Genomic DNA, 10,000 nt, shown 5'->3' with positions numbered 1-10,000 from the left:
TTCCTTTCCCTCACTACCCAGTGTTCTTGTGGTAGAACTTTATCAGTTATTAATTTAGCTGCACAGTAATATATCATGTTATATCACATGGGTCTCTATGAACAGTCCTAATTACTGTTTTAATTTGTTTTATCAAACTTCTGACTTTTGGGGTTTTATTAACCTTCTGCAGTCTATTTCTTTCATTGATCTTGATATATCTGTCTATGTCTATTAAATCAAGCAACTCTTCTCTTAGCTCATTTTCTTTCAAACTACGGGCACATCCCGTGTTTTCAAATTCCTGCTGGCATTCTATACTATATTGGGTGGCACAGTGGTGCAGCGGTTAATGCTGTCACCTCACAGCAAGAGGTTCTCTGTTTCGATTCTCGGCTGGGGTGCCTTCTGTGTGGAGTTTGCATGTTCTCCCTGCATTCACGTGGGTTTCCTCCCACATTCTAAAGACATGCTTCTGGAGCATTTCTCCCTGGGCCTCCACTGAAAACAGGATCTGTGGAACCTAGTCGGACTTTCCCGGTCAACAAATGTTAAATAAATAAAATAAATAAATAGCATCTTCCTGTGGCACATTCTCTTCAACTTCATCCCATGCCATCCATTGCTTTATCATATGGGAACTCACTGGCCTATCACTCCTTAACATTGATTGCATCTCAGAGTTTCCACAGTTTCCTGTTCATTCCCTTGCTGTCTCGCTTTAAGTGAATGTTTAAACTGGTTCCCCGTAGAAGGCTCCAAATTATCTTCCTATGGCACCTGATCAACTGCTTCCTGTTCCACTGATTTCCCCTTAATTTGTAATTCATTACTCTATCCTGTTGTGGTGCTTTCTGAATTAGATTTTCTACCCTGAATCCTTCACTTCACAGGTGCTCCATAACCTCAGTTTCTATTTCTTTAACTTCTCTATTATTAACCTCCTTTTCCTCTTTGTCTTCTTATTTTTTGTACTGTAAAGTTATTCATGTCTGGATTCTTTTGCCTGTGTTTCGTTTCAAATATCTTTGGTGCTGCTCTTTTTGTATTAGTTACTTTTGCTTTTTCCTTTGCACAAATATTACACCATATTAAATCTCTTTTTCTTTCCCATGTCCATATTTCTTCTTCAAATGTTTCCTGATCATCCTGTTTCTCCCTACTTTGGGGACTCACTCCATCCTGCTGTGATGTATCCTGTGCTAGGCCTTCTACACCAAATCCTTCAGTTTGCAGGTACTCCATAACTTCAACTTCTATTTTTTTAACTTCTGCTTTACTAATCTTCTTTTCTACGGTCCATATTTGTGATGTTATTTTTATTTATTGTAAAATTTTCCATATCTGGATGCCTTTGCCTGTATTTCTCTTTGAATATCTTTGGGGCTGCCTTCTTCACATTGATTAATTTGGCTTCTCCTTTGCATAGATATTGCACCATATCAAATCTCTCTTTCTTTCCCATGTCCATATTTCTTTTTTATACTTTTCAAATATCTCTTGGTTTTGTAGTTTATATTTTCACACTTCCTCAGATGCTTCTTTTTCCAAAGAGGTCAAGGTTTCTTGATCTATATACTGTTTTTTCGCAAATCTGTTCTATCAATGAACACGAATTTTCATTTGAAGCTTCTGACAGTTTTTCTTGTGGAAGTATTTTTCTTTCCTCTAATTTCTCTCTTAATCATTTTGTATAGCTTGTGTCTGGAAATTCTGGGCTTTTTGCATAATAGTAACAATACATAATTTCTTTCTTATCCTCAATAGTCCACTTTATCATCATTATGGCTCTTCTTTGGCTTATCAGTTTTTGTGGACTGCTATTTCCTTCTACAACAGAGGGGCCATCCTCCCCCTATGCCTGACCCCATTGTAGGAATGTTTCCGTAGTTTGAGGATTCTACACTGTCATCTTTTCCAGTCCTGGCACCAATGTGCCTACCAGGATTGGGCACTTTTTTATCCTGGGTTTTTATCTGTTCTAGTTTTTAACCTACTTCTGTTCATGATATATGCTATATAAATACAGTCTATATATCAGCATCACCTTGGTGAGATTTTGTAAAAACAGGGTCCACCTCGTGAAGGTACTCACCAAGACCTGAGGATGAATTCAATTTCAGCACTGCTACTCTATTTTGCTTGCTGACTTTTCATCTCTCCCTTCAGACCCCTCCATTCAGACTCCTACTGTAGGCAACAGCTGTTGTTTTCAAAGTCCTTGTTATTAAGGTTAGACCCCCCCCACACACATTTTCCCTGAATGTTAATGTGGTTGGTGCAGGTGTACGTTCTGCTGGGCAGTTGCAATGTGATTGCCAGGTCTTCCGTGTCTGGAAGCCAAAGACATTCTGTGCAAAGTGTTTTGCTATGTACCCTTGAATATTCACTGTCTTTAATTGCTAATTTCTCTTTCAAGAAACTTGGGGAACTCCAGACTTCACAAAATATGTTGTGGAGCCTTCTGTGTATGTTGTCTACAAGGAAGCATCATTGTTCTAAATTAAATAAGTTCTGGATATCTCACCATTTCCCAGAAGAATATGCTCCTAATGTCAATAAGAATTTTCTAGTTGTTATACGTAACATGGGGCACTGCCCACTCAAACTTTGGCAAGATACTAAAAAAAAAAAAATGATTTTTTTATACATATATAACTATGTTATATGTTTCCCAGATGCATATCTAAAGTCTTTGTGAATTCCAAAGTGCTTGTTAAAAAGCTGCACATAGGCCTTCTCTGCCCTTTAGTCCACAAAATATTAAATGTATTACCTCCTTGAATACGTTTTCTTTTTACCTCATAATTCACAGCTGAGGGAAAGAGTAGTTGCTCTTGGGAAATAATTTAAAGCTGAAATCGTCTGACTGAAATTGACTAATTCCCTTTTTTATGGTACTCACTTTATCATATTCAGGATTGCAAGGGAGTCAGAAACTGTGCTGGCAAGCAACAGCTTTAACACAGAGTCGTCTGGATTAGCTGACAGTCAGGTTCAAGGTGCATTCACACACACACACACACACACACACGCACGCACGCACACGCACGCACGCACACACGCACACACACCAGTTTTTCTGCACACTGCAGACAGTAATTAATGGCTGTTAATGTTAGTTGTTATTATAATGTCAGTATTATTCCCAGGATGAAATTCCATTCTTCTCACCAACCTGTAACACATTTTATATCTAATCATACTTACATTTATCTGTCATGAGTACATATCCTCTATGCCAATTTACTGTGTCCTTGTTGATAGTTTGGATATCTTAGCAGACCTCTGTGGTAAACTCATGTCTTTCACTGCTGAAATATGGATTACTAGAGAAAATGTTACCTACTCCCCACAATAGTCTCAGTGACTTTTCGAGTAGCACATTTGCTTCTTCATGCTGGAAGATAAGAAAAGTGTAGGTTCTATTCTCATAGCAGGTATCTGAATTAATTTTTCCATATTAACACTGCAGTGCAGGGTAAGGGTGGTATTACATTCCTTAGTGTGCCTCACTTTGGATGAGATGTTATACCGAGGTCCAAACTGCCTGAGTTGATGGGAGCTTAGACACAGGTAAAAGACCCAAAAGATTCCATGGCACTTATCACAGAAAGATTAGTAGAGCTTGAACTTTATTAAGCAGAATTAAAAAAAAAACACAGATCACATACATAAAAAATGTATACAAATACACATATGTACAAGTACACACACACACACACACACACACACACACACACACACACACACACACACACACACACACACACACACACACACACACACACACACACACACACACACACACTCACACTCACACACTCACACACACCATAGTTTGTAACAGAAGCAGTGGCAACAGAACTTCAAGTTAAATGTACTTGAGTGAATCATGAGGATGCTCCAGCTGTTGCAGGTGCCTGGTGAGGTACATGCCAAATGGGTGCATTGTACTTGATTATTGGTCTGATGAGGGCCAAGTATAGTGGCACAATGACATCCTTAGATCTGTATCTCATACCTTTACTTATAAGCTGAGCCACACACAAAAATTCCTCATCATTGTGGACACATGGTGGTCAAAATTCAAATTACTCTCTATCTGGGTAGCCAGATCTCTCACAAATGGGTCCAGTCTTTGGGGGTGCTATAAATGTAATTTGTAGGGGGTTTATGAGGGTGGCTAATGTGCTGGTCAGTATTCAAAAGCCTAGTGGCCACAGGTGCAGGCATACCTCTCAACCATATTGAATTTCTAGGATTTTACCAGTTTTGAGGTGCAAAAAATGGGATACCATGATTCCTGAGTGGCACCCCTTAGTTTCTGAATTTCCCACTTTGTTTTTTTTTTTTTATTCTTTTCTGGCTGACATCATCACATGCAGAGGTGTGTGCAATGACGTCAGCTCCGTAAGCAGCCTGCCAGCCTGTTGGAATTGGCTAAGGGCTCCAATGTATGTAGCATGCATGCAAGAAATTTCAAACTGCAAGAATTCATGGTTCTTTTCACAACCGTATTTAAGCTGCAAGGATGCACTGTACTCCAGCCGGGAGCATTTTCATGCTGCAAGAGCTTAGTGCTTCTTTTTTTCCACAACTGTATTTCAGTTGCAAGGATCCAGGTGTGGATAAGAGAGCTTAGCTGTGTATGTGTGTGTGTCCATCTATATATAAAAGAAGGCGATTCATATTTTAAAGTATGTATAAATAGCAAAGCGTATTGCTGCCATAAAGAAAAGAACTGCATTGCAAAAATAAATCAATGAATGATTAATAAAAAGGCACACTCATGATCTTCGGGCTTCTGATAATGTACTTTTTTTCTTTTTTTTTTTTTTACATTTCTTACAACTTGCCTTTAAATATGCTCTTACTTCACTGGTATTTGTGGATTATTATGTTTTCATAGTGCTTTTAAATACCGTTTCCCTTTTTCTATATATGTGTGCCGTGCCCCCATCCTCTGGAATTACAACAAAAAAGTCAAAAATTAGATGTTGGAGACTAGTACTTTCCAGATTCAGCTATGTATTTTCTGAGAAAGCGGGTGTATGTATTACATTCAATAATAAAAGATATAGGCCTCTAGTGCATTTTTCATCCCATTACAGTAACACATCTGAGCTCTAATATATGAAAGGTAAAATGAATTACCAACTATAAGCGGTCGATAAAGTCATTTCTGTAAATGGTGTCTCCAAAGGCTGCCTGCCGAATTATTCAACTAGCTTTATCAGCAGCTTGGAAATTGCTTGCAGGAGCTCGCAGTGCATTGCAGGTCCCTGCTTGCTTTGATTAAGCACATTGCCAGGCAATAGTGACAGTGCTTTTGAGCAGATTTTAGTCACCAAACCTGTGATGAATGCCAAGCTGATCAGGCAGAATGAAGAGTAATTAAAACCTATAAATTATCTCTTGCAGCCCTTCTCAAGGCATCTCCTGCAGCAGATATAAGCCAGCGAGCCCCCATTTACAGCTTGAAAGGAAATGCAGCTCACAAAAGCTACGTGGTTAAATGGGATATTGATAGTGTCCTAATTACAATTTAATTAAGTACCCACACTTGCTTTTGGGATAATGATTTCAATTTTGCCAACTTAAATATAAATAAATCTTGCTTGTCTTCAAACTGCACATGGTACTCCAAATGTAGATATTCTAACTATTATCAGAGTGGCTTATAAAGATTTTAATGACTGACTGTACAAAACTTTAACCTCACTCTTTTTGTAACATAAGCAGTTTATTCCTCAAGGGCAACATGCATTTTATTTGTAGATGAAACAATTAAATATAAAGTTGTTTGCTAGCAGCAACCTCTTCATTAGTTACAGATCTCTTTAATATGCAGTTACTTAGATTACGTTTACTTCTGTAGAGATTGTGCATATTTACTGATACTGGTGGACTGTAGAAGTTTGAGTAACTTTTATGATGGAAATGTTCTGAATTAGGCAGTTTTGTCATTATTGGTGCATGCATTTTGTTTCATTGTTTACTGGAAAAATGTTCAAAACAATACATCTAAAATGCCTCTAACAACTGTACTTATTACACAAGGAATATAAATATAATTTAATACAATCAGGAAGGAGTATCAAAGAACATATGTATGTTTCGTGTGCAAAGGGCCTATGATTTGAAAACAGCCCAAAGTGAATCTTTATCTGCCACTGGCTAGATGTATTTTCTTTAAATGTGGGTTTCAATGCTGTTTCAATGAATGTGAGTTTCAAGGGCAGAAAAGTTCTAAAGCTAAGTCTGTTTTCATTGTGACACTGCATTGCTTTGTTTAGCAGATGTTTATTAGTGCTTGTGCTGGAAAATGTAAAATAAAACTTTTAATTGAAATCCAAATCATTGTACAAGTGAAGCAGTATGCACATTACAGTGTTTATGGTAAATGGGGCAAAATAGCCAAGCAATGGGACATTGGAATGGCTGCAGGGGGGAGGGCTGTAGGGGAGGCCCATTCGACCATGATTTTGTGAGGAGGAAAGGGTGACAAACTCAAAGACAGCCCCGGGTGACACAAACTGTAGCTATGCCAGTAACGCCACTGATCAGTAGTCCATGAAGAATGACTTTTGGAGGTCCTAGCATTCTAGCAAACTATAATATTCTTTTGCTAAGATTAGAATATTGTCTACCATTACATACCCTACTTTTACCATAAAACCTACATACTGCAAGTCACTGAAAACAAAATCCTAAGGTTCATCATCTTCTCCCTTCCCGGTGAACATCATTGCTATACATTTAAAAGAAAATGGTTACCATTTACTACAGGGTCTGGGTCTCTGGGGTCATATTTTGGTTGTCTATTCTTCAGTTTGCGTTTGAAAGTTGATATCCCACAATTCCATTGTGTGCGGGATTACATAATTATGCATGTGAATTTTATGTTAATCAGCATACAGATTTGTACCATACCTCCCAACCATCTCGAATAACCCATATTATACTGAGTTTTGTGGTAAAAAAATGGAGTGCCACGATTCCCGTGAGGCACCTCTTCATTTCCAATTTTCCCAGCATTTGTTTTTTTTTAATTTTAAATTATTCCATGTTTTGCTGACGTCATCGCTGTTTGACAGCCTGTCTCATCTGAATATAAACCACAAATCATCCATTCAGTAAGTTAAAAAAATAGTATATTTTTATACACATACTCCTGACAAAAAGATTGAAATAGTGTACCAAAACCATAACATAGTAATAGATACCACACACTACACAATGTGATATACCGTCAAATGCTTTAGAAATATTAAATCAGTAAATGTCTGTTCTTAACCTGTACCTTGACACTTTTGATGACTTTGTTCAATGCAATAAGACTTTAGTTAAGCTGTCTTGTACACCATAAACATCAGGCCCAATCACCATTATAACTACACCCGACTCATAAACCTGTAACCATTTCATAAGAAACTTAATAATGTGTATAGTAGAATGAAATGCATTACCAGATCTCTTGTTTTTCTTTTGCCTTTCTATTACATGATGATGCAAATGTAAATTAAAAAAAAAAATCACCCCTCCAAATAATGTGCATACTAACCAAAAGAAAAGGTTTCGACAAATTGAAAAGCTCTGTGTGTGCACAAACTGATGTGAGAGCACACATGCAAACTATTTGGAAGACAGTTAAAATAAGACACCTAGATAGAAAGACAAGAGTTATATCCACAGATGCAGAATGAAATAACAAAATTATTTGTCATATCAAATGTATTAGAAGTGAAGTCAGCAGGATTTTGTCCCCAAATAGTATGACTAAAAACAAAGCTATCAATAAAGAAATGGCTGTGTTGGTATAATTATATGAAACACAGAAAAGATAGTGAGATTTAGACATGTATTGTCATGCAACATTAGAGAAGTATATATAGTTTGGGGCTGGGTGGGGGCAAGCCCTCAACACTGAGATCTCAGGGGGCTTGTTCCTCTGCAAAAAAGATTTTTATGTCTTTTCATGTTTTCTGAGTTACACTTTTGGTACTGAAAAATCAACAAAGTGTAACTTGTAGCATTGTAACTCAGTTGAACACAGGGGAAACCAATCAGAATGCTTCACAACACCAGTTTAAGGCTTACAATCTGACTCTTTCCAAAGATCCCCTAATACTTCATCTAGGAAGTCATCCTTTGAAAATGAAGTGATCTCTATGCCATGTTTAATAGATCTAATTGTATATGAAGATGAAGGAGTAGCAACACAAATGCCATTCATCCCTATGGTAAAACTCTTCCTTACCCACAATGCTAAGTAGGGGAGTTTTCCTGGAGACCTGGCCAATTTTCTCATAGTATGAACACCAACTCAAGTCTGTCATTAACTTTTCCATAAACCTTGTGAAATTAATCTGGTCAACAAAACATAAAAAAGTATTAAAGCTATTTATTTGGAGGAACCAAATCACTCAACTGTCTGCCTTGCAGTGAAAATGTCTGGGGTTCATTCCTGATCTCTGGATACTGTCTCAGTGGACTTTTGTTTGTTCTCTGCATGTCTGCTTCAATTTTCTCTAGATACTCTGACTTATTTCCAACTCTCAAAACATGCTGCTTCATTGGTTTCACTAAATGTTTCATGTATAATACATTTATCCTTGCCATTGTGGTTTAGGCTATGTCGGTAAAAGTATACAAAAGATCAGTTTGCATGTTCGGCAAACATACAAATAAATATATAAATGTATTAAGACTTCAGGGACGCTCTGTGTGTCAGACTTATTCCTGACTTGATATGCTCAGAATTTCATTATACTAATTGTCAGATAAATGAAATGATTGAGCAGAGAAACAAAACTGTCCGATGCCAACAAGTCTTCTGTGCTTTAATATAGGTTCATAGGTTCATAGATTAGTACTAGGCTAACTGCCCTTGCGAGCCATTTTAAGCCTAGCCAATTATCCCTTGTGAGACTCGAACCCTGTACCTTGTGTTTGTAAGGCAAACATCTTAACCATTAGGCCACCCTCCCAACATTGTATAATAATAATAATATAATAATAATATAATTCCCCATTTCCTTCATTACACCCAACTAACACTAGCCCATAAACTAATCTACAGCACAGACAATTGGCCTTCTCTCCATTCTATCCTACAATTCTACACCCCCATCAGGAATCTTGCTACACTAATAAACATCTCTTAAATGTCTCCAAACCAAATAAAAAGGCTGGACAATGCCTGTACTCACACTCTGTATCTAAACTATGGAACACCCTCCCCCCTCTATCACACAACTAACTTCCTTAAAAATCTTTCCGCTCACTCTAAAAAATTATTTCCTTAACAAACCAATATACCTCTGTCTACAAAAACACAAACCACCGTAAGCTATATTTAACTTATGAAAGTATTATGTCACCTATCAATGCCAATGCAATCCTGTGAATATGATATTATTTATATTTGACTCTCATAATCTCACTACCTAGCTATAATGGGTCATAGTGTTAACATGCATTATATTTTTGTTATTTAGAAGGTATAATACTAACCCTGTCTTGACTATGTAAATCTCTAAATTACTTGTTTACTAATCCTGAAAAAAATCATATGTCATAGCAATGTATAAAAAATTTACACTTGATGTACTTTTAGCATTTGACAACATGTATGTAAACTTTGGATGTCATTGTACATATTATACTGTCTTATATACATCTTGTATTTGTAAATGGAGATTTTCTCCCTTGGCCTCCACTGAAAATGGGTTTCTGACCCAGTGGACTTTCCTGGTCAATAAATAAATACATTAAATTTGTAGGCATTGTTGTTAACTGGGTAGATGCATTGACTCAAAATGGAACATTCTCATCCCTGTTCTGGAGACTAGGCAAAAAAATAAAATAAAATAAAAAAATAATACAGGTGTGTGAATTTATATGGAAAAGAATTCACATAAGGCAAAGATCACAGATTAGGTAAACATTACAAATCATGTTTCTGAAAGGCAAGAAAGGCTATTCACCAGCATCATACCCAAGTGTAGAAGCATAT

General features: G+C 37.0%; 1 protein-coding gene across 3 annotated transcripts in view; it reads right to left on the bottom strand.

Moving 5' to 3' along the window:
* LOC122798611 (GATA zinc finger domain-containing protein 4-like) overlaps window positions 1-10,000 on the bottom strand; it is a 403,508-nt gene that overhangs the window by 344,911 nt on the left and 48,597 nt on the right. The window lies entirely within an intron of this gene.

Source organism: Protopterus annectens, chromosome 3.part1 (genome assembly GCF_019279795.1).
Source record: "Protopterus annectens isolate FY-2018-M chromosome 3.part1, PAN1.0, whole genome shotgun sequence".
Classification (NCBI taxonomy): Eukaryota; Metazoa; Chordata; order Ceratodontiformes; family Protopteridae; genus Protopterus; species Protopterus annectens.
The sequence above is the reverse complement of the archived record's forward strand: the minus strand, read 5'-3'. Positions and strand labels throughout refer to the sequence as shown.